The sequence below is a fragment of the Bactrocera neohumeralis genome, chromosome 2 (assembly GCF_024586455.1).
Source record: "Bactrocera neohumeralis isolate Rockhampton chromosome 2, APGP_CSIRO_Bneo_wtdbg2-racon-allhic-juicebox.fasta_v2, whole genome shotgun sequence".
In the NCBI taxonomy this organism is placed as follows: Eukaryota; Metazoa; Arthropoda; class Insecta; order Diptera; family Tephritidae; genus Bactrocera; species Bactrocera neohumeralis.
The window spans coordinates 46,848,203-46,875,819 of record NC_065919.1 but is presented as its reverse complement, the minus strand read 5'-3'; positions in this window follow the sequence as shown (position 1 = coordinate 46,875,819).

Here is a 27,617-nt window from a genome sequence, read left to right as displayed (position 1 = left end):
ATTCGAAAATTAACGTGTTAAGCCGAAAGGGCTTAAAGAAACATAATTAATGGAATATAAACAAACTGTCAAGCGAAATCAAATGAAAGGCAAACAGAAATTTAAAAATATTTACCTGCCAACAACCGGAGGCACGGCCTAAGAGCTTAAGCCAGAGGTGTGAGTGAGGTGGCTTTAGAGCTGAGTTGGACAAGTATGTGTATTTAAGTATAAATTTAAATAAGCGGTTGTGTATAATAAAATAATTAACTTACAAACTGAAAGTAAGTTTTAACAATTTTTGGGCGCAGAAATTATTTTGCCACAATTTGTATTTAATGAGGTGTACATTAGAGCGGGTCGATTTTTTCGCTATAAAATCACGTATTCGGGAATTGTTTTACGGATTATTCTGAACAACTTTTTCTAAGAGGCTATGGGTCTGAAGCCAGATTATTTTCAAAACGAAATTAAAAAGAAATGAATTATTGGTTATATGGAAGATATATGGTGTATATAGTTGTCCGATCTGACCGATTCTGTCATATGATCAATGGAATATCAAAAAGCACCTACATATGTATAACATTTCATTCAGATATCTTCAAAACTGACGAACAAATTTTTATGATCACTGAAAAACTTCGCCTTAAAAATCGTTGACTCGAAGCTGGGTTTAGATCAATAGTCTCTTAGGCAACGTTGTTCAGCATGATCCGTAGAAAATTCTTCGCATACGAGATTTTTCGGTTGTGTTGCCTGTAAATCGATCCGCTCTAGTGTACATTCATATGTGTATAACTATTTTGTTTATAAATTCTGGTAATGAACCCATACATTTTGCTGTGATATTTTGAATTAGTCTCTAATATGTGAACATTTTTGCAAAATGGAGAAAATTTATTAATTTTATGATTAAGGGGTTACATGGGTTTACAGGTTTCAATAATTGATTTTTCTTATTCTCGTATTAAATTCTACAGCACCTTTAGAATATTGTGCCAAATTTTCAAGTTGATCGGATGCTAAGTGCGCTGTCTTTAAATGCGTTTTTCTCGAAACTGTGTTTTTGAAGTCGGTTGGCAAGATTTCTCGAGCATTACTCAACCGATCTTCATCAAAATTTACACAGGTTTTTGAGATTTGATATAAGGCTTGGACGAAGGATTTTTTTCGATTACAACTATTTAAAAAAAATGTTGCGAAACTTGCTCTGAAACTTTCATGTTTTTGTAAAACTGCTTGCAAAAAATTCAATTTTCAGTTTTTTATATCGTAAAAATTCTAAGTTTAAGTTTAACTAAAATAAGTATTATTTCATTCGAGAGGATCCTGTAAGGAGTTTTCCCGCCAACGCGGGCGCACCTTTTTCCGAGGGGTCACCGGAAATGGCGTCTGAATGGCCGAGTTTAAAATATTTAATTCCAAAAATTTCAGAACTATTTTGTTAAATGTGTATGTTTGTAACAATAAAAAATTCTAATAAATTATTTCGTTTTCTATATGTGAAAAAAATGTTTGAAAAAAGCTGGTTTTTACCCGAGGAAACCCATGTAATCCCTTAAAAGAACAGTTAAATTGAATGCTACAATTTTATTTTGTTAAAAAAAATTTGTTCTGTAAATAAATTTAAGTGTATTTTTTACACATTTTATTAAATTAACGTTAAATTTCGTTAAGATTTCACTTCAATTTTTCACTTCTATTGTTTGACCTTAGCCCATACTTATATAGGCATTACTAGAATAGCAAAGATTTGTTATACTAATTTTTCGGTAGCTTTTATACCTCAATATCCTCTGTGAGTTTGCCACGAAGTTTCGAACAATCGAGAAGAAACGTCGGAATAATGGATTTATTTACATACTTCTGTGATTAAATTGAAAGGTGAATTATGCCCATTTCATCTCCTTCAAAGTAATCTCCTTCCGCTTCAATACACTTATGCCAACGAATTTTTCAGTCATCATAGCACTTGAAAAAATCTTCCTTCGTGGTGGCTATCAGAGGCTTCTTCGAATCAGTTTTTATATCCTCAATTGAGTCAAAACGGTGTCCTCGGAGTGGTTATGTGAATTTGTTGAATAGCCAGAAGGTACACGAAGGTAAATCAGACGAATGCGGTGGTTGGGCACGATATTAGTTGAAAATGTGGCGAAATGATCACGAATAACCAATGTAGTATGAGATGGCGCATTATCGCACTTCTTAATTAAATAAATTCACACATAGTAAAAATCGAAGAATTCACTTTTAGAACCAATTTAGCATAAATGTCACTAACAGTTCTACCAACTTATAGAAAAAAAATTTACCGATTCGTAAAACACGCGAAGTATAAATTAAAAATTCAACTTTCAATCGCAGTAGTATAGGGGCGAGGCCAAGTTTTCGGTCAAATCTAAATCTATTTTAGACACAAAAATACACTATTATGAATAAACCACGCTCTCCTATTTTCATTGAGATATCTCACATATTGATCGATATATGCGATGCAAAGTCACCCGGAAGTTCGAAAACCTTTATATTACATTTATGGTGGCTAAGGAAAGTTTTGGTCAGATTCAACCCATTTTTGACATACAGACATACCATTATAAGAGAAAGATCATGTCTTAATTTCAGTTATATATATCACATATTAACCGTCATTTTCGACCAAAAGTCAACTATAGGTGCCTGTTTCTAAATATTCGTTAACTATTGGCTTGAACAGATTTTATTGGATTTAAACCATTTTTGGTCATAAGGTGGCACACACTAAAAATATTATTCGTGCAAAGTTTTATCCCGTTATATTAATTGCTTCTTGATTTGCGTGTTGGAAACTGAACGAGTCAAGTGGAACTAAAAATTGTGCTATATGGAAAGTAGGCGTGGTTGTTGTCCGATTTCGTCCATTTTCACAATGTAATATAAAATTTAAAGAGGAATACCACGTACTAAATTTTGTCGAAATCTTTTGGTTGGGTCTCGAGATATAGGATTACACCAAAAAGAGGCGGTGCCACTGCAGCTCTGAATATATTCGATGCAGTACCCGCCAGTGGAAGCAGAGGAAAGCAAGACCTCCACTTCGTTGGATAGATCAAGTAGGAAAGGACCTGACTCCACTTGGTATCCCGAATTGGTACCAAATAGCTATTGCGCTGTTGTTAACTCGGCTATAACCGCATAGTAAGAATCAAAAACGTGTCGGCAAAAAAAATTTTACATTTACTTGAACAATTTTTTAGAATGAGAGTTTCTTTTTTTTCGTAACAAATACAATATTTGAAGAAATACCTATAAACCGGCTTATGAAATATTAGTTTTAGGATACTAATCTATAAGATCTGTCTTACTTGTATGAAGGTATCCATTGAAGAAGTAACTAAGCAGATGTTGTCCACTTTAAGTTTAATATTCAAGGACTCTTTTGCTATCTTTTTAAAATTTGTAGAAGAATAGACTAGACTGTGGCCACTTTGGGCTCAATTAGCGCTATTTGTGCTATTTTGATATACTATTCTGAAGACCTTTAACTGTTGTCATCTCGTTTCATTATTGCTTTCAATCCATTTGGTGCCTCAATAAAACTACTTATCTTGGTTAATCTTTTTATAGATAAACATTCAAGGTTTGATATTTGATTCTAGATTCCAATAATTCTAAATCGGGACGCAGATGAAGTACAGAATCGTTTTCTTTCTCTCTTTGAGTTTGCAACTGGGGCAAATATTGTTATGAGGCATTTCGATGATATGATATGATGCCCTTAGTTTTTGACTTGCCATATTTTGGTCACAGTGGTCTCACAATCTTGCATTTGGTTGTAGATTTCTATTTGCTCCGAGTTATTCGTTTAAATTCCTTATTTAGCTTCCTCTTGATAATTCCAAACGAGCACTGTATTGTCTCCGCCTCATACTTGTTTAAAGAGGCTCCTGACTAGGCCAATACTTCAAATCTGTGTTGACTAAATATTTTAAGACTTAGATTTAGTAAAAATATGTATTTAGAAAGGAAGTAAGGCTGATCTACGGGAGCTCCTCTCAAAGAAGACGTTTTCCGGTGACCACTATATCTCTGAACTGGTTCCTTTGAAATTAATACACCAAACAGATTTCGTTAAAGTAGTGATAAATCTAGTAATAACCCAAAGAAATAAGTAAACGAAAATTTTATCATTGGTTTTTATCCAAAATTTTGGCCTTAAGTTGTTAAAAAAATATTTATAGGTGGGAAAAAATCTTTGTTTGATTACCAAAAAAAATATGTTTGAGAAGCTTGTGCTAAAATTTGAGACTAATCGGTTTAGCCGTTTTCGAGTAATGTTTATCACCGACTTTGAAAACACCATTTTGAGAAAATCGCGTTTAAAGTTTGGCCTTGTACTTCCAAACGCTCTGAAATGCCTATTCGAATTTGCGTGTATATTCACCGGAACGATATGAAGTTTTCTCTGTGCATTCTTCAATACATATGTACATACATGTATATTTAAAAAAAATTTTAAGAATTACGTTGAATACGATACGTTGAAATTTTTTTAGCTTAATGTGAATTTCATACTTTTAAAATATATGTCAATTGCTTATAACAACGAGCCATTCCATAAAATTTTCTTTTCTGCTGGCAAAACCAAATGTTTAAAGAGCAGCTAGCTTCACTTCGTAAATATTTAATTCAAGTTCCAACCACATATACGCTTTGTTCATACAAAATTTCGCTGAAAACTTTGTTGCGCTGCTTAAAATCCCCTCCTTTCCAAACCACAACAGATGCCTCTTCTTGTCGGTTTTAATTTGAGTTTAGGCATTTGACTTATTGGTGATGCGGCTTTTAGGATTTTCGTTTCAGCGCAATCTTAACCACGTCGGTTTTTTCGCTGTCTTGCGTCTCGAAGTATTTGGCTCACAATATACTTTGTACCTGCTGAAAATTTGTTAAGCAGCTGCGTAAGCCTAAAGCAGCCATAATCTTATTTAAACACATCAAACCTAGATTTATGTACTCTTTCCTGCAGTCGGAAACGCAGTTGGCTGAGTGTGTGTTTCTAATACCGTCTTGGTGTTGGCGGTTAGGGGGTGGTCCAGTGATTTAGTGTGTAGCATTAGTGGCGGCAGAACTTTCGCTACGCTAAGTGAGCATTAAGCTAATTAGCTATGTTAATTAGTTTTGGTTAATGAGCAATGTAAGCGGCAGTGTTGCGCATAAGCCACCTGGGCGTATACGCAATCAGCTGGTTGGATGCAAGACAGAGTATACAGTATACAGTAATTATGTGCGTGGAAGCATATACTACTTAGTTAAAGCGAGTAGAAATTGTCGCCGGATATTGCTCTTGCCATTAGAAGATATTTGTCAGAATATTTTAAATTTTATTTTTAAAGTTTATGAGAAAATGCTTTGAGGATGTTCGAATGTTTTGAGAATGTATTTCAAAGTAAAGCAAAATGCTAAAATAATGAATACAAGTAAAAAATCATTAAGAAATTAATATGCTTTACAGTTTATATTTTTTTATTTAAGATTTGATGCAACCTTAAAATAAATAGATTTCTTTGTCTGCGTATAATGCAAATTATTTTCGATATTTTTTTGAAGAAACACAGAGAAAATATTGAATGAGAAATATGAATTGAAAATGCATTAGCAATTTTCCCACATCGCCGTATGAATGGCAAAATAAATTATTATAAAAACGCTGTGATATCAGACGAATAATTTTCTATGTATATGAATCCAGCAAAGAATATCAAGCCATACCTAAAAAAATATGACCAATACAAAGAAGAAAAAAAATACTAAAATCACATTTTAATATAAAAATATTTCCATCAGCAAATCAGTTTCAATGAATTTTATCCCTTTTAAGCTGTCTTTGTATATATTTTCCGCTTCATTAAATTATCCGAGCGAACTTTTTCGCTTTTTCGCTAACTCACTCATTCATTCATTCATTTAAATTAATGTGTTTGTGCTCCAAAGTAATTAAAACTGCAAAGCAAAAATTGCTAAAAGGATGTAAATTAAATTTCAAGTTAACTGTATAAAAAGCATGTCAAGACAAGCAATAAAAGCGGCGAGTGACTTCACAACAGTGACATGTGACGGCATGAACACCAAGCGAATTGGCAGCATTTGACAGGGTTAAAGCGAGCAAAATAAGGAAAACATACACAACAGCGCTGCATAAAGAAACAATGTTCCAGGGAGCATTGTATGAGAGAAGTTTAGAGAAGCGCATAATTTTTCTGAGTTTGAATTTTGCGGTGTATTCTCTTCTTCTTCTATTATCAGCAGCACGTGTGCTTGGGTCTTGCTTAGTTAATAGGGATTAGTTAACTTGTAATTAAGTAAAATTAAGAGTCGACTAATGCTTTGTAAAGAGTTTTGCATAGAATATGAATACATGCTAAGCAAAGTTGTAGAATTAAATTTGGTGTAAAATTGAAATATCATTAATTCTTGAAGGGTTCTGGTTGTGCGTTAAACCATTCTTAATAAAATATCTCGCTGAGGTATCGTCAGAAAGTAACGTCCAAAATTGGTTGGTTAGGATATTTTCTTTATTTTTGCCATCAACGCTTTTTGAAGGGAGGAAGTTTTCTTCACAAGTTATTATTGAGAAATCATAGAAATATGTTGGGGGTATATGTGCAATATACATACATATATATATTGTATGCATTATATATCGGGTGAAAAGTTCGTAGGCTATCAAGAGCAACAAGAAATTTGTTCGAGAAACTTTGTTTTTATTTTTCCACATAGTGGTCAATAAATTTTTCAATATAATTTGTATAACAATATTATAATCTTAGCCTTAAGTCTCAAAATAAGCCTTAGTTTCTGCGATTGGCTACTCACTGTTGCTAAACTTGTTTCCAGCCAGCATTCTTTTGAGGTCTGAGGACAGAAAATAATCGTTGGGGTCCAGATCTGGAGCATACGGCGGGTGCGGAAACAATTCGAAGCACAATTCATGAAATTTTTACAACGCATTCATTGATTTTTGACACGGTTTGGTGTCTTGATGAAACAGCACTTTCTTTTTCTTCAAATGCGGCCGTGTTTTCGCGACTTTGTCCTTGAAATGCGCCAAAAACGCAATGTAATAGTGCTCATTTTACCACGTCTAAACTTAGTATGCTAATCCTTCATGGTTGATTTTTCTGCGGTTGTATCCGGAAACACGTCATCAAGTCAAGTTTTTGCTTCAATTGTATTATTTTCTTTCAAAAAGGGAAAAACACGCAAAACTACTTTTTAACCATTTCTTTCACAAGAACAAAAGTTGCTTCACTCAAAATGATTCACAAACACACGATCTGACAGCTGTCAAATTTACACATGCGTCTTTAGATAGTGAGCGCTAATTAAAAAGCAAAAGAGATTTAAATCTAGTAGCACGATCTACGTGTCAGATCTTGGCTTTTCAATTGACCTGTTGTATTCGGTATCAAGTCAGCCGGAAGTTCGAAAATATTTTTATAAGGTATATAAGAGAGAATTATTGATCCGATTCAACACGTTTTCTACGTACTGGCACAATAAAAGGGTGTTCCTTTTCGAGGTTCCCTTCTTATACTACTAGATACAATATTTTTTGACATTTGTTTTTTGAATATTATCTCTTTCAAATGTTGGCTGCGGCTATGACTTTAAGACTATAGATATCCCCACAGAAAAAAGTCTATCATTATGATATCTCACGATCTTGTTGTACAATCGACCGGCTTAAAATGTAAAACTGAGCTGAATAGACCTTGCAGAGTGTCTTCGTGTACACTCTCAGCTAATAGCATTGACAGACGGCAGCGTTAAACCAGATTAATTGCATTTTTCGGGATTAATTCAGGAGTTACCACAGCTAACTCCGTTGCTGAATCCAAAAATAACTCTCAAAATTTTAGGGAGTTTGTGAGATTTTCGTTGGCAACATTGTTAAAAATGGCCAATTTTCATCTATTGTGAATGAAATACAAGCAACCCTGACAGCTGTTTATCAAATTCTCAATATAATATCAATAAAACTTCTATGTTATGATGCAGTTTTAAAAATAATGTGTTGATATGCTTTTGTAATAAAAAATGGTTTGGTAAAAATTGGTCGGCTAACAACCGTAATGTTTATCTTCTATCAATTTTCATTGAAAATATTATAAAAAGGACAATGAGCTGTTTATGAGAGTTTCAAACTCGCATAGCTGCCGTCTGCCACCTACAAATTTGGATCTGATTAAGTGCGCAGTTAATCCGGATTAACGCTGCCATCTGTCAAGGCTATAATGCTGCTATATTTTCTTCACTGCGCGCAGGACGTAGTCTATGAATGCTGGGTCTCAAGATGGATAATGGTGTTGCTAATAGTACGCTCAGTAGGCTGATTATGTTGACCATAAGTTAAACGAAGCACGCGAAATAATGAAGCACGAACCTAATGAGTATTTTCGTAATAAAGTTGAACGATTTGTAAATGCCATATGGCACTAAAAGCTCATTTCAGTTCTAGCAAGAAAAAATGTTCGTTTGTTTTATGTTCTACAATAACCTTCCTATGTTTGATTTCTTAAAGGGTAGCATAAATTAATATATCACACATACTCTTGTTTGCTAGTTTTTAACTCGTTAACTTGGTATGATATCATTGCTGTATCATCGCTAGATAAATCAAAATGTACCCTAATTGTAAATTGTCTCTGTTCCGAGAAATTTTTTGAACCATTTCTCTAAAACTGCTTACTTAAAAAAGCTCTACATCCCACTAAATTCTGCTTAGCATAAGTTTAGCATAAACATTGCTTGCCAATGAATACCCATTTTCCATGCGTCATCACTTTTTTTTAACATCAAATAGTTTTTAATGACGTCTACATGCGAGTGTCATCTCCTTGCCAGATTTTAAAATGCCACAAAAGGTGTCTGTGTTTGAAGGTTATTAATGATGCTGCTCATTATCCTTATGCATCCACATATGTATGCTTACGACATCCACAAATACTTATATGCGAGTATAAATCACGCTCTGGAAAAATAATGTTGAAAACCAGCTGCTGCTTCTGTCTGTATATGAAGTTGATGAATATGAACAGATTTATGTACTTCTGCACATGGCTATAAATAGCAGTATCCATCGCCTGTGGACACACCTTTTCAATATGCAGCTGTCACGTGTAACCGCAGTGGCCATATGCTAACAGCGAGCTGCTGCGAATAGGGAAATTTGCAGCCCGTAGTTAGAGTTCGCAGAAGCACACATAAATTCTTATGTACATACAAATAATAAGACAATAACCCAGCAGCGCGAGATTTGAGCTTTTTAGATAGCTGAAAATAGATTTATATTATGGGATTAATCAGCAAAAGTGAAAGTTTTAAGTCTGGATCTCACAAAGGAAATGGAGGCTAATAATACATAACTTCGCATCTGCCTGGAAGATATATGACTTATATGTAATACATAATTAGAATATTAGAAAATGAAGAAAACAATTTCATGTATGGTTTTGTTTCTAATCCGAATTTGTAACCTACCGAAGATCGAATATTGCATTCTTTCCAACATTACTTTAACTTTTTTATATTTTCGAATTTTCAGATCTCTTACGATTTAAGAATTTTGACCTCTAATAACTTTTGAACGACACAATGGTAAAAAATCAAATTAGATTTTTTTTTAGATCATTTGATATCCTGCTAAAATAAGTTTTAATTTTTTTTATACAATTATTAATATTTTTTTCAAATGTATCAAACATCTAACCATATGAGAAAATATTCTTGAGTTATTTAAATCGAAAATCAAATCAAACGACATCGCTTCACTCTATGGGCTCTTGAAAAGTTCCAAGAAGATGTTTACGCGCCAAATTTTGTTCAGCGATTAGCTCGTGAAGAGATTCAAGAGCTGCCCTTTCACCCGAAAAAAAATGTATGGTGTGATTTGTGGGCCGGTGGAATAATGGATCCATATTTTTTCAAAAATGATGCCGGTGAGAACATAACCGTCAATGGTGACCGTTATCGTCACATGATAACCGGCTATTTGATGGCTGAAATTGAAGCTCGTGATCTCGGCGACATTTGGTTTCAACAAAACGGCGCCGCTTCCCACACATTGCATTAATTTATTGAGAGAACACGATTGGCCACTAAGCTCGTGTGGTTTCACTCCGTTAGACTTTTTCCTGTGGTGATATGTAATGTCTAAAATCTGTGCGGACAGCGATTCAGGCCTTTGAGCAAAACATCATGCGTGTCATTCGTCAGTTAGCAATCCAAATGATCGTACGAGTAATCGGAAATGGGATTCAACGAATGGACCATCTGTGGCGTAGCCGTGGCCTATATTTGAAAGATAAAATTTTCAGAAAAGAAATGCCAAGGGATGTTCTTTATAACGATAATAAAAAAGTAGGGAGCTTCCAAATAGATCCCCAACCACAAAACGAACTGAGAAATGAATGAGTTTTTGCGAATGAATGTATGAGTTGTTTTCAAGAAGAAATAAATGGTAAATAATTTTATTGTACGGAAAAGAAGTTATCTTTATAATAAAGATAAGGGTTTGCCAGTATGTTTCAAAAATTATTTTGGACAAGTGGCCGACAGGCCATATTTTTGTTCACTGTTTGCAGCAATTGGGGCCGTCTGTCAGCAGATAATAGTCTCGTCTTTATCTGCCTATAAAAGCAACTCCACATAACCCACAAAAAATAGTACAGCGATGCTAAATTGGACGATCTTCAAGCCTATGCCACAGGCCCACCATGCGAGGTAATGTGCTTACCAAAAGTTTCATTCAATTAATTGTCTGTTTCGTTGGCTGTATAGTAGGTAGTGACGTTTCGTTGGAGACAAAGGTCCTCCATAACAAGATATTCACATTTAGTTACGAGAAAGTCATTAATCCGCCTACATTTTTAAAGAACCAATGATTTCTTCTGCCCATAGAGCACACCAAACAGTGGCTTTTTGAGGATGTTACGACGTCTCAACAATGGCTAACATAAGCCATTTGGAATGATGGCTTCAGTTTTGTTTATTAACATACCCTTTCAACCAGAGGTGAGCTACATCACTGAACCAAATTTTCTTGGAAACGGCGGCTATATCGTTTAGGGCCTTTCATTGAACTTGCGAAGCGCTTGATCTTTGTAAGTCCGAAAACCTTCAGAAAAAGCTTCCATAAAGTGGTTCCACACAATGACGGATGGACTCATGCGGGTCTTCTTCGATACTTTGCGCTACAGCAGCATTAACATCAAAATAATCAGGATAACGACACAAATTTGATTCCTGTTGATTGTTGTCTTGATGAAACACTGTTTTCTGAAAACCGGAAAGATTGGTGCTGCCTGGTGAGCCTGATTCAATTGTTATAAGAGAACTACAAAAATAAAAATTGCTACAAAAGATCACAATGGGATCCTGGGTGGTGTGAAAAATGGGTTTGTCTCTAATACAAACCGCAGAAAATATTAAATATATAACAGTCAATCAGAGAAATGCAGAAAATAATAAAGCTTCGAAACTACCGAAACACGTTCTCAAGCGTTTTTTATTGTAAATTAATCCTCTCTGACCTTACGTTATTCCCAATATATTCAATATAATGAATTTCGACTTTCCAGTTGACTTACAACTTTCTTCACCGCAAGGTATTCTCCATGCGAATCAAATCAATTCGGAATCCTAGGGAGATACATTCCGCTTCTTCGGTTCTTAAATAGGATCAAGTATAAATCACCGATAAATAGATCAACTACTTCATATTTTTTTTAATATTTCGGTTAGATGGCAGCCAAATCTTGATATTGGCTTGATCTGACGTTGTACTATGGATATTTATTTATATGTAATATATTTCCAAGTATTTGAGACTGTAACCTTCTATCCATGGGGCAATTTATATACACGTTTGAAAATTGCGTGTCGAAAGACGTCAAGCACTGCATAAGCATCACGCTCTCATCAACTCCATACTGGACATCTCATTATTATCATCGCCAACGTTTGTCAATCCATCACACTGTACTTAAGCACATTCTTTGCCGTTATTCGGGCGCTATATGCAGCTGGTGGCAATCTATTATCTTCTCACATACACTTGCTGAAAATGCGGCGGTGATGAGAGTGTGCGTGTCTGCATATTCAGGAGACCGAGCGCCATATAACAACATGATAACGATAATTATGGCTGATGCATACGTTTATCGACTCTAACTTGATGCGACGCTTGGCAGCCTCGCCCGGCTCTCGAGCGCCGTTCTAATGCCAACTCACCTAAGTGTGCTTGTGTTTGTGTGTGTGTTCGCTCTTAATATATTTTCAAGCCACCGACTGATACCGGTGTGACAATGAAAAAGCGAAGCAGTGAAAATGTATGCGAATATTTGTGAGTATGTGTGTGTGCGTTTGCGTGTCTGGTGTAGCTATTGCGTCATTATGCCAAAAAGGACCACAGACCGAGAGCATCATGACATTATGACTGCCATTAATAACGCGTCAACAGGGTGGCTTACTTGTGTCGCATGTTAGTGGGGTGTAGTGTGGGGCAGTCAGGAAAATGTTGCTATCAAAGCATGCCATTGACGATGCCGCTGCCGCTGCCGCTGCTTTTATTATCAGGCACATGTGAAGGCATGCGATGACATTTTAGCTACTTTTGTACTCCAGTTTCTTGCCACAAAATGCAGTTAATGAATATCATGCAATATTTATGTGCGAGGCTGTATGTTTGTGGGGAGATAGATGTGCTTGTGCCGAAGCGAAATTTTGTTCAGCACAGATAGCCGCATCTTTAAACGCTTTTGGAGCACATAAGTGGAAGAAATTTGTGCTTGGAAATTATTATTTTTTTATTATTTGATAATGAAGTGAATGTCCAAATTAACGGCGCTTCTAAACTCGGTAACTTAATATTCTTGCGACTGAAAATATTTTTTGAAAGAAAGTTTTCCGATGGAATTTATTAGAGTAGCATTAACAAAAACAGAGTTGTCAAACCAACGACAGCTTTGTTCACCTAAGTGTTATATTTAATATCTAAAACTAATTGATAGATTGATCTCTCTGACTTTAGTCATATTTAAGAAATTGCCTTACCTAGAATACTATTAGATACATTACCCATAATCTATTTTAAAAAATCAGACTATTTTTTTAAATCTGACTCTTTCATTATACCCTGAACAGGGTATATTAAGTTTGTCACGAAGTTTGTAACACCCAGAAGGAATCGTCGGAGACCCTATAAAGTATATATATAAATGATCAGCATGTCGAGCTGAGTCGATTTAGCCATGTCCATCTGTCTGTCCGTCCGTCTGTCTGTATATATAGAACATCATTTTCTCTTCAAGAAGTTGCTCATTTGTCGGAACGGCCGATATCGGACCACTATAACATATAGCTGCCATACAAACTGAACGTTTGAAATCAAATGCTTGTATGGAAAACTTTCACATTTGACAAGATATATTCACTAATTTGGTATATGTTATTTTCTAAGGCAACAATATATTCTCCGAAGAAATTGTTCAGATCGGTTAACTATAGCATATAGCTGTCATACAAACTTAACGATCGGTATCAAGTTCTTGTATGGACAACTTTCACATTTGACAAGATATATTCACGAAATTTGGTATATATTATTTCCTAAAGCAACAGTGTAATCTCCGAAGAAATTGAGCAGATCGGTTGACTATAGCATATAGCTTGCTATAGTTTCACTCTACCATAATCAAGCATCAATGAAGATAGCGTTAATAGTGTCTTCTGAGTATGAAAATGTCCACCAAGACTGGTGGAAATCGACCATAAGTTTTCAAGACCCTATGTACGGCACATACGGACCTTAGTTTCTTCCTGAAGTTTCCATTTACCTATTAAAAGAATTCCTTACCTCCGGCTGAATTTTATCGTATATGTATATTGGTCAAGATGTATAGTAAGATATATTAGCAAACGTAAGTGAATGTATTCTTCTTCTTCTTTATCCTCCTTTCTCTCGAATATTCCCAAGGCCAACTCATCAGATGTTGACACCGTCAATTCCTCTGTACCATATAGCAGGACGGGGATGGTGAGTAACTGGTAGAGTTTGGTCTTTGTTCGTTGAGAGAATACTTTACTTCTCAATTGCCTACTCAGTTTGAAGTAACACCTGCTGGCAAGGGTTATTCTACGATGTATTTCTATACCGACGTTGTTGTTGGTGGTAATACTGGTTGGAAGATAGACGAAATTATCTGCGACTTCAAAGTTATGACGTGACGTGGGGCCAAGTCGTCTTTCCGTGGGTGTTTTTTAAAGGCTTGGCGCATGATGAATATCTGGTCCGGCTAGGCCTAACGCCCCACTGATAAGGCCCAATCAGTTTGTTGACGATGGGCTCTAATCTTTCACACAATACGCTCGATAGAACCTTATATGCGATATTTAGGAGACGTATCCCACGGCAGTTGGTGCAGATTGTGGAGTCTCCCTTTTTGTGGATTGGGCAGAACTCACTTAAATACAATTTTCGTCCGATCATATTCTGCAAAGACGTTAATGTATGCTCTTTATCAATTTTCCGCCGCCGTGTTTGAATAGCTCGGCCGGTAATCTATCGGCCTCCGTCGCTTTGTTGAAGTCATTATATTGTATTTATTATTGTTTAATGCTGAAAATTGGTGAAATGTGTTCATGAAGTATTACTCTTTTTCCATAATATAGTCATTTTCTATAATATGATTAATTAATGAAATTGCTTGTAAATATTTCCTCAAGCATTTATGGCAATAACGAAAGAAATTTGCCCAGACCTTTCCCTAGCGCCGATATACTGCTGCTGATTTCTTGTCGTGTGTAACTGTGAATACGATCGAAATTTCATGAAATTTAGCGGTCATGTTAACCTGATAACAATCGCTTTAACATCAGAATTGAGCAAACTCTATCTCATCTCCTGGTTGAATTTATGTCGAATATATGAGTTAAGTTGTAAATTATTTGAGTAGGTCATGTCAGGTTATATAACTCAGGGGCAATCACTCAGCAGTTAATTGCAAGAAGTCAACCGATTTGGCACAAATTAAGAGTGTTCGCCCTGCTTAGAGTCCAGCTACTATATCTTTTCAATAAAACGTAGGACTAAGATTGTAAAAACGTCTTTTTATAGTTAAAGAGAATATTTGAAGTAAGGAATGGTAGATAATTGAGAAATACTTTGCGCAGGGTGCATCATATGAAATGAAATATAAATCTTTATATATAAAAAGCACGTGTCAATTTGTTTGTAAGCGATGGACTCCTAAACTACTAAACCGATTTTAATAAAATTTAACACAATGTGTCCAGTTCGAACCAATTTAGAAGATAGGATAATAAAAACAATTCATAAATAAAGAATCCAGTTAAAGCTCTCTTAAATGGATGCCCTACATATTAAGCGGACATCTCCATTAACAATGCACATTGTTGATGTTTATTGAGTACAATCTATTAAGTGGACAACTCAATTAACTGAACAGAAACGCTGGTAACCAGATATTGAGGAAGCAGCCTTAAATTTGTTATTTTTTCCAATGAAATTTATTTGTATGAACTTATTCAAATTTAAACTTAAAGTACAATCCCTTGGATTCTTAAACCGACAAAAATGTTTTCACTTTTATTCGTAAATAAAATTGTCACTGTATTGAATAGTTTATTATATGAATAATAATATAAAAAGTATAACACAGCAACGCGTGGCCGGAGCTAGTGTAAAATAAATCTTAGACTATATATCTGTCATTTAAGTAATAAAAATAAATTCTCTTCATCTGCAATATTCTTTAGTAAATGTTTTCTCACGACTGGAAATATTTCCATACCTTAGATTTTTAAAACTTACTCGTTAGTTACTCCTTTTTGAAATGTTAATATATATTATTCTTGTTATATTGGTTTTAAATTGTCGTAGCAGGTACAACACATAGTGAGTAAATTTTTACATAAACGTTATCATCTTTCATGGAACCAAGGTGCTCACTATAACCTTCTTTCGGAGAGCACAACTTCTGCATAAATCAAATTGTTATTGTATTGTTTATTATTATAAGATAGCAAACATTTATATCGCTTCTTTTTCATGTATAAAAACATATAAACTTAACATTCCCACAAAAGTGGCGTAATGCCCAATGATTTACTGATACGCGCCACCGCTGCGTATGCGCAATTTCTTTTTTTGCTATATAGTAAGCCCATATGTGTACATTTGTTGGCGGTTTACGCTTTGTTGCTCCCTACGAGCCACAAAAATTGGCATATGCTATGTAATTAACATCATTAATTGATTAAAATGGTGCAATTAACGTCAACATTTATTGCATAAATAATTTATCTTACTTAATGTAAATATTTGCAATAAATTTGCATGCACACACACGCGCATACGCGTTAGTACATGCGATTGTTTTGGTTATGAGGGAGTCTGCTGTATGTGGCTACATTTAAAATACGAATGTGTATAATTTTTTAATTCAGCTTAAAAATTAATTGTGTGCTGGTAATGGTAAATGGAGGCTGGCAGGCAACTATTACTGCTTATTTGCGGATTTTGAATATTTGTGTAAATAAAAATGAAAAAAAGTAAAGACGAAAAAAAACGATTAATAATACCATTCACAGCTATATGCTTTATAGCATTAAAGGTTATAAAAATATGATTATCTTGATTTCAATCGTTCAGTTTGTATGAGTAGAAATTGAGATATCATGATGAAACTTGGTGCACGTATTTCTTGGCTCCATAAGGAAGGCCCACAAAATGGCAAAAACCGAAAACCTATAAAGTGTCATAACTAAGCCATAAATAAAGATATTAAAGTGAAATTTGGCACAAATAATTGCATTAGGGAGGGCCATATTTGGACGTAATTTTTTTGGAAAAGTGGGCGTGGCCCCGTTTTTTGTACATATCTCGGAAACTACTATAGCTATGTCAACAAACTCTACAGAGTCGTTTTCTTCAGGCATTTCCATATACAGTTCAAAACTGGAAGAAATCGGATAATAACCACGCCCACCTCACATACAAAGGTTATGTTGAAAATCACTAAAAGTGCGTTAACCGACTAACAAAAAACGTCAGAAACACTAAATTTTACGAAAGAAATGGCAGAAGGAAGCTGCACCCAGGCTTTTTTTTAAAATTGAAAATGGGCGTGGCGTCCACTTATGGACCAAAAACCATATCTCAGGAACTACTAGACCGATTTCAATGAAATTCGGTATGTAATATTTTCTTAACACCCTGATGACATGTACGACATATGGGTGAAATCGGTTCACAACCACGCCTTCTTCCAATATAACGCTATTTTGAATTCCATCTGATGCCTTCTCTGTAAAATATATATATTAGGAACCAATGATGATAGCGGAATAAAACTTTACACAAATACGGTGTTTGAAAAATATGTAAATGACGGATAATGAAATCTCGATTATCACTTTATCATGCGAGTGTATAAAATGTTCGGTGACACCCGAACTTAGCCCTTCCTTACTTGTTATTATATTATTTCGAGTTTTTACTCCTCCATAACTATCATCAACACATTGAGGTTTTTTTAATTGGTGAGCAGCCTGGAATTAATACAAGTAGAAATGAAAGCATCAAATTGACGAAATTTTTTCACTCAACATGGTCTAAAGGAAGTTAGAATAAGTTGGCTTAATATCTGTTCAATGATGTGTATCGCTGAGTTAGAATTTTGATTTTAAATTATTTCGTATAACCCTCCTGCTAGCAATTTTATAAGTGTAGTACGTTATAAGAAATCACCATGTTTAACATCTTTTTTGTTCTTATGAAGCCATTTTTTAGTTGTACGATATTCGGACACAATGTTATTATAATGTCTTATTTGACCTCAACAATTGTCAAAAATTAGAAAATCTCATAGTCATCGCCTTTTACCTCAGTCATCTACCTGTCCATACATGCCACTACTATAACAAACATTTTAACGCTCTTTAAACCGCCGCACTAAATACCACTTTTGTGTTTCTAATCCCTGCTTGACACTCAAATGCCGCTGAAAAGGTAATATCTTTTGAAAACTATTTTTATTCCATATTTTCTACGCACACTCATACTACACAACTGCTGTCATTGTTGGCGTTCGTACAGTAACTCATTTTCGCACCAGTCAGACACCACAAAGTCGCATCTTTATCGGTGAATTTATGCACGCGTTTTCTATGCGCGCCGTTTGTCACGCCAATTAATTGATCAATGTGCGTGCCTAACTACTGGGTATCCCGTGTATTGTGATTAATGTGCTATAATTAATGTTGAAAGCCAACAAAGTTGATATTCGTCGCATTCTTCCGGCTGCCGGTGGGCACTTTCAAATTGTGAGTGGCGAAATATTTTCCAAAATAATAATAAGCATGTAAACATATGTTTAACCACCCTTTATGTATGTATATGTATGTATAAATGTACAAAAGCTTGTGTTTGCTTGCTATTATATAATTATAATCACAAGCAGTCATTATCTAGGTAAGTTTTGACATTTCCGCTTAGGGGAAACCGCAACAAATTAGTTTGGCCTGTTAATATTTGCTGTGTGCATAATTAGCAAGGGCTTAAGGTGGACGTGAGCAGAGTCGCCATGTGGCACGTAATCAGAGATTTAACCGTAATATCTATACTACCGTTAAGCATGCTTGTTTAAAATTTAGTGATCAAATATTAAGTAAGTTAATCCTTTGTTTATTTCCCGGACAGTGAGTGTGATTATGCGAACTGGAATGGATTGTACCTTTCACCTAAAACCAGCACATTAAATATTAAAAACGTTGATCGTTTGTTCAAGTTTTTTAATTATTTTAGTATCAAATGCTTAATTCTCAATGCTTCTGAAAGGTTGTATGCAGTAGGCAAGGCTTAAATGAAACACACGCGACTAATGAGAAAATATGTTCAGTTAACTAGTTTTCGATATACAGTGTTAAGTATTAATTATTAAGTATTAAGTTTTAAGTATTAAGTATTAAGTATTGAGTATTAAGTGTTAAGGATTAAGTATTAAGTATTGACTATTAAGTATTAAGTGTTAAGTGTGAAGTGTTAAGTTTTAAGTGTTAAATGTTAAGAATTAAGTATTACGTTTTAAGTATTAAGTATTAAGTATTAAGTATTAAGTATTAAGTATTAAGTATTAAGTATTAAGTATTAAGTATTAAGTATTAAGTATTAAGTATTAAGTATTAAGTATTAAGTATTAAGTATTAATTATTAAGTATTAAGTATTAAGTATTAAGTATTAAGTATTAAGTATTAAGTATTAATTATTAAGTATTAAGTATTAAGTATTAAGTATTAAGTATTAAGTATTAAGTATTAAGTATTAAGTATTAAGTATTAAGTATTAAGTATTAAGTATTAAGTATTAAGTATTAAGTATTAAGTAAGTATTAAGTATTAAGTATTAAGTATTAAGTATTAAGTATTAAGTATTAAGTATTAAGTATTAAGTATTAAGTATTAAGTATTAAGTATTAAGTATTAAGTATTAAGTATTAAGTATTAAGTATTAAGTATTAAGTATTAAGTATTAAGTATTAAGTATTAAGTATTAAGTATTAAGTATTAAGTATTAAGTGTTAAGTATTAAGTGTTAAATTTTAAATATTAAAAATTAAGTGTTAAGTGTTAAGTATTAGGTGTTTAGTATTACTGATCGATCAAAATCAAGTTCTTGGACGAAAAACTTTTTTATTTTACAATATATCTTCTTGTAATTTAACATGGGTTATTCTCCAAAACAAGGTTGCCATCACCGAAGAAATCGTTCAGATCGGACCACTATAGAATATAGCTGCCATACAAACTGATCAATCAAAATCATATTCTTGTATGAAAACTTCGTTATTTCTGAAGAGTATTATAGCTTCGGTGCAACCCAAGTTAAGGTTTTATTCTCGTTTTTTTTTTTTTCATTTTCACGTTATGTATGAATCACACTGTATTTTATGTCACATTCATATCTCGTTAAATGTTATGTATACGCCATGTCACCCTATTTATTTGACCCGGAACTTATACATATATATGTATATATCATATAATTGCACTAAAAATACTACAACTATCTTTTAGTCTACATATATACATTTGTTTTTACATATGAAGCCGATGACTATAGATAATCTGATTATTTAAAAACAAGCTCTGTCTCTACAAAAAAATCCGCTCAAATAATAATCGGAGCCATAGGTGATATTCTGCTCAAAAACAGTCACTCATATCGTTTTTTATGCACAGCTACATACTTATATGATAATCTACAGTTATATGCATACTTAGTAGAAAACAGGGAATGTAGATTTCTTACATAATATTAATCGCAACTGAAATTAAGTGTATACCTAGAAATTATAACTACATCCCCACCCCCGCACTCCTCACCTAGTAATCTTAACTGCTGAGCTCCTCGGACCACTTTTCACTTCGCAGTTGCCTTGGTCACGATGCCATTGAATGCGCAGTACTTTGCATTCGCGCCAATCCACCTTTGTAGGTATGTGCGGTTGTATGTAATGCACCGTTAGTGGCGGGGTCGCGTTCTGCCGCGCAGCGACTGTGGCGAGCACTCATTAACGATGTGTTTGCGGGATCAAATGTCAGTGGAAGCAGCCGCAGCGCGTAATTATCTGCAGTCAGCAACAGTTGCTCGTCGCACCCAAACATACACACACACACACACACACACACACACAGGCAAAGAGCATCGCTCTGGCTATGCGCTGGTGCGGCGTTCATTTCCACTAATTGTTTGTTAGCTTATTTGTTTTCACTCAGCGTGTTTTGTGTGGGCTTTTTGCATTGCCTCCCATACACTTTAGTTTTCATTTCACCGCAGACTCCAACACAGGCGTCTACAATTGCGATTGCTGTTTCCCCATTGGACTTTTCTTGCGCGCAAATAACGGGCAATTGTTATAACAGTTGTTGGCGCTATACACTTGAGAGTGCCTGTATGTGTGTAGAACGGCATGTTTAGTTGTTGTTTAATTGCTTTCTCGTTTTGTGGTTGCCGGCGCCGCTTTGTTGCATGTTGCAGCTGGTAATACAAGCGTTTTTGTTGCTGGCCGCCACGTGGAAGCGTGCTCACACACAATTCCATTTACAAATATGTTTGTTTTTGTGTTTTTGTAATGAAATTAAACTGCTCCATTAAGATATTACTAAGTGTGCACATGCAAATGACAGTTTTTATGCGTTCGCAATTGCGCGCTTCGAATATCGTGTGCATTCGCGCGTTAATCGCGTTTTCCCTTTGATATGACATTTCAATTTCAATTTAGAAATGCTTGCAAGTTCAATGCCGACTCCGGCATTATACATTTATGTCCATTAGCGGCTAATGATAGTAAATTTTATTAAATTACTTTTTATCCCTTTTGAGTGTAGCAATGCAAGCTATAATTCTCATTATAAATCCGATTAAATATAATATTTTATAGATTTTGTTAACGAAAGAAGCAAGTTTTTAAGCTAGCTTTAAAGAGAGGATTGAAATCCGTTCTTCTAACATGGTTTTTATAAAACGTGTGGAGAACATGAAAAAACGTTAACTTTCACCGCAACGAGGCTTCCTGATCATGCTCTATCAAAAGCAATATGGTTTCAATGGTTCAGAGCTATGATATTGATGTGAGAAATGAAGAACGTGGAAGACCACGTCGAAGGCGCCGAACTGCTAGCAATATTGGATGAAGATGATACCTTGAGTCAAATACATATGGCACCCATATGAAATGTTGTACAACAAACAATTTCAGACCGTTTGAAAGCCATTGTAAAGCTCAAAAAATTTGGAAAATTGGTGCCACATGAATTGAAAAAATTACAAATGAAAAACCGAAAAACGATTGCGAAAGAAAAATCAGTTTTTCATCGAATTGTCACTGGCGATGAAAATTACATTTATTTTAAGAATCCCAAACGTAGAAAATCAGGATTAATCCCGGACAACCATTAACATCGGCTACAAAAGCAGATCCATTCGGTAAGAAGGCAATGCTTTGTGTTAGATGAGATCAGAAGGTTGCGATATATCATGAGCTCCTTAAACTACCGAACTGTCAAGGGATCGCCTCAGTGTGACCCTCCGAAAAATCACTATTTTTCGAGATTTTTTTTATGTTGAAATTAAGTAATCTTTCCGGATTTAAAAAAAAAACACATACATGACGAATACAAAATGATTTTTTTATGTATATTTATTGGGTGTATAATAACTAAACAAATTGTTGAAATGACACGTAAAGAAAAGGTCCTGTACGATGTCCAATGATCTAAAATAAAAATTTCAAAAAGATTATTAATCTGTAGGAAAGTCGTTATCGCGCTATGGAGATATGTGTTTTTGAAATTTGACAAAATTGCGGCGGTTTGAACAAAATTAAAATATGCGTTGATCGAAAAACGACCAAAATGGGCCAGAGAACACGACAAATTGTACTTGTTACACGACAATGTACATGCACACAAAGCAAAATGGGTTCAGGACACAATTAAAGTGCTTGCTAGATTTTCGTTTTCACTAAAAAAGAACGCTCTTTCATACTAGTACACGTGATATAATAACCTTTCGAACTAGCAAAAACGACGAATGCAGAATTTCAGAACAATATCACCAAAACTGCGGGACTAATTCACATATATGTAGATATGCTGATCATTAAATTCCTTCTTTTTCTTACGAATTTTGAGGTTAACTTAACATAACCTTCTAAGAGTCTAAGAGAGTGTGCAGCACTTATTATGCCGATAGTCCTCCTTACAAACATTAAACATACTCTTAAGTAGAAAAGATTATTTAAAACGTGACAGCAAAAACTCAATTGAATGATAAGAATTTTATATCCTGATATAAGCCCTGGTGAGACTAAATGCCTTACACAAACTGTCAAAGTTGTATGAAAGAAATTGAGGTGAAAATATCCAGGCAGCTCCTCCATTGTTCAACTTTTGTAAGACTGATGTTGAAACATTTCGTCAGCCATGCCTTCGGCGTATCAGGAGACATAGGTGAAACTGTCATTAGTCACCTCAAGAAATTTCTGATAGGCTCAAATCGCTTCATCGATTTATAAGAGTCTTTATGATCAGTTTTATAGTAGTTTAGGTGAGATACTCGTTAGGTTTAACCTTTGAAACTCACCGAATCTGTTAGTAAATACAGATCACACTTTTTTCATTCTATTTTGTGCAATAAAACCGTCTACGCCTTTGCCAGATGAGCTTCACTGTTTCGACTGATGAACCAATGGATTCATATTCTGTCAGCAGTCACGATGCGATGCAGACAATCCTTCGGGTTGCGCTTAAATAACGTCAAACTCTGCTTTACCGGTGTACTCTCTCTGCTCTCTCTGCTTTGTAACCGGTGGGCTGTAAAGCTTGTAGGCTAACATAGAAAAACATTTTGTTTGCTAAAATCCATTTCTTTATTTAATAAAGTCATCTTCGAGAGCGGCACAACGATTATAGCGGTAAATGAATTTGCCATTACTATTTTTATTATAAATAAGCCTCCGTTTTTGCGATTATCTCTTCATTGTTGCTAAAACTTTTTCAGCGAACATTTTCTTGATATCTGAGAACAGGAAGTAGTTACGTGGGGGTCAGATCTACATTTATTTTTACATCGTTTCCATTGACAATATGGCACAGTGCCTTGCCCTGGTGAAACACACTTTCTCTTCTTCAAATGGGGCCGTTTTGCACGATTTTATTAATCCGTGTTGTCCGGAGTGAAACTCGCTAAGCCAATTTTTTCTGGTCATCTTTTGGTATACCGATACCGTATACAGCATGCTTCCTTGAATTTCATTATAGGAATTCAATTCCAAAAACAAGCATCAAATTAGCGGCTAATATTGCTAATTTTGCATTTTTCTGAAATCTTCGCGCTCAAATCAAAAGTAAGAGTCCCATTTGTGTTCAATTTTGAGAGTAGCCGTCTAATGAATTAATTGCACGATAGTTTCTATAGTTCATTCCCTATCAGATCCCCTTCTAAAAGCTCTGTTCCCACAAAAAACTTACACCCTTAATGGTGTATCCGTAATTCATATTTATATAACCTATCATATTGGACTGCATAACTTTGTTGCAATATATTTTTATTAATATTAAACGATTTTTTATTGACGAACTGCAGATTTGGTCTCAAATTACTTTCCATGTGTGTATGTATTGTGTATATGGATGTATGTATACATTGTCAATGAATTTCCGATGCAAAAATATGCAACTTATATATTATACTACTACTGAGTTCACACCTTTTAATTGAGCAAATAAAATAAAAGCTATTTATATACGTGATTTTAATTTATAATATAACAGAAAATTGATAATTAAATAATTAGTGACACACGACAAGTGGTTGATTATTAACTTAATTGTTTGCAAATATTTTTGATGAATTTAAATTAGATGTAATAGAAGTGGATGGCGCGGCGCTCCGCAGGTAGGTTCGTGGTCATTTGACAGTTATTTGATTGCTTCAAAGAGCTTATTAAGGGAAATTTCATTACAATAATTAATAAAAAATCACATTTCCGCTTTCTCGAATAGTTATTGCCAGTTTCGGCTTGTGTATGCAATTTGAATGCATTTATGGATTTCAAAACAAAAAAGTGAAAATTTGCGCCGCTATCTACACCTTGCGAAAATTGTATGGATTTTAATTGCCTATGGCATTTAATAGTATTGCCATAGCGATTTTTATCTATTAACAGTGCTTGTCGCTAAGTACCTATTTGAGTAGCTGAAGTACCCGTTAAGCTTTGACACTTGAGAGCACTGTTGCGGGAAGCAATTATTGAATAATACAAATGTCAATATTTATGCAATAATATCTTTATATATAATTACTGTCTAATTCTCTAGCTATTAAGCTTAGCAGTAAAGCAGAACATATTAAAAATGGCAGCACTGATTGTGCTTTAGAAGTACTATTAAGACTTTACTCATGCCATTAATGCTTTAAATATTGTTTTAATTATTATTTGTTATGAATAAGTAACTGTTCTTGAGTTTTTATGTATTTTTCTTTTGTTTTCTTTCAGCAATTTACGAAGCAGTTCAAGAAGTCACCGAGGATGGCTTGAAACCCTTCACAAAGGTAAGTTTAAAAATTGGATTTGTTTTTTCTATGGAAATATTTATGTTTTCGAATAATGTTTACGTATTTAGTGCCCTATTGAGGTGAATAGTTTGCTGTCTTTTCATTTATTTAGCTATATTTTTCATAGACCTTGCAGCTTGGCAACTACGATTAACCTCTAATATGTAACTAGTGCATTACATAATATTGCGATTTTGATAGTATTGATTAAGTATTATTCTCAAAATAGTTTTCGGCTAAGTATTGTTCAAGTTTTAATAATGCTTTAAATGTAAATGTATATGAAAATATTGATTAGAAAAGAAACTCGAGTCGTACTTTACAAAATGTCAGTAGCACCGAATCACTTCGTAAAAAGACAAAAAAGGTTGCCAGGTCACAACCGAATCGCAGGTAACTGCAAAGTGGAAAAGCTATTAAGAAAACGTACCTTAACTCCGTTATTAGTAAAAAGAGTACGGGTTCCCAAGTGCGTTCATTATGACGATCAGCCGACATAACCACACTTCACCTAAATAAATAGACTCCTTGCAGAATTATAACAAAATACGAGCAAACCATTGTTGTGCTACACGAACTGATACAGCATCGTCTCCGTAAACTTCACAAACTTCATTGGTGGTGGCTTGCGTGTTATTCTTCTTTTTTTTATACAAAAATTTCAAAATATATCGAATTTCTTCATTATTTTCACTCGTTTTTGAACAGCTGTAACTCTTTTTCTATTTCTCCGAATCTAATATTTTAATGTTTTTTGTTTGTTAAAAGAAGCTTAAAAACTCACCTTTCCAACACCATATAGTATGACACAATTTGATTGGTAGCACTGGAGATATACGACTGCAACAATTGACAAAATACGAAAAGACTTTTTCGACTACCCAATATTAAGAATATAAGCTAAGGGAAATATTAACCCGCTTCAAGCTATTTTTGTTTCACCGACTAAAAAAATCAGGAAAAGCATTCTCTCCAAATTACAAATATATATCTTACACATTGACCGATATTTTCGAAACAAATCAACTTTAGGCACTGGGGTCTACAATTTCGGTACCTAAAGGCTTGAACAGTTTTCGGTTCGATGTGAATATTTTTGGGGTTTTTTCCATTTCATTCATTTCATTCCAAATGCGCCATTGGTGCAAAGTTTTATCACGTTATATTAAATTCTTCTTGATTTGTAAAGAAAGTATAATAATCAAATGAAATATAAAATTGGGAAGTAAGCGTGGTTATATGTAAGTTGTGAATTTCTAAGGAATATTATGTGGCGAATTGGGTTAAATTTGGTCCAGCAGGTCCCAAGATATGCCTTCTTATATCATTGCCCGTGTAAAATAAAATGTTTTTGGTGTATTTACTTTTTGATTTATCGCGGTTTTATGGTAGTAGTTTTTAACAGTACCGTTATATGGAGAATGAGCAGGGTTATCCTCCGATTTCATCAATTTTCACACTATCTGTAAAAGTTCTTATAACATTTGAGCTTGGTAAATCGCCAAGAACACATGTACCAAATTTCATCAAGATACTTTAATTTTCAATCCAATTACCGCTTGAACAGACGGTCGGATGGTAAGATGAACTGACAGTTGCTCGGATTTTAACTCGTCTCACCACCCTGATCTTTTATATATATATATATGTACATCCTTATATCTAACTCGATTATTTTGAGGATTATTTTAAGGACACAAACAATAGTTAGGTGGCTATCAAACCAAATAATATAAAAAAATGTTAATTTCGGCTCCACCGAAGTTATAATACACTTCCCAAAAGCAAAAGATTCTCAACAAGAACTTTGATCGGTCAATTTGCATGGCAGCATGGCATATTAACTCGATCTGAATAATTTCTTCGGGGCTGCACTAGTGCGTTGGGCAACAATCCATGCTAAACTTATTAAAGATATCTCTTCAAATGAAAAAGTTTTCCATGGTACCTAATACTAATGAAAGCACCAGCATAGCACCTTAATCCTATTACAGTGCTACGAATTTCAGTTAAAAGATAGCCTCTCGGCCACTCTTAATATGCAGGAGACGTGATTAATTACTGGAGACCCTAGACATCAAGTAAATCTGAACTGGATGCCCGCATGAATATGTATAGTATATAGTATATCTTATAATAATTGGAGTTCAAAGCCTTATCAAAATAATAAGTTTCACTCAATTTGCTAGATTGAGAGCCATAGATGCATCATTAATTAAATAATATTGGAGAATGTTTTTAAGAAAAAAACATAAAAAGTCCTCATTCCTATCAATTTCTATTGTAATGCAAACAATTTTAAATATTTTTTGTGGGAAATAATAAAAAAGGTTCTTAAATACTTCGTCGCTAAATTCTAAAAATAATGCTGAGAATTCATAAAGCACTTTAGAAATTTGCTATTACAGTAATGATTACAAAAAGTTGTGAGTTAAAAGTGCTTTTTATGACTGC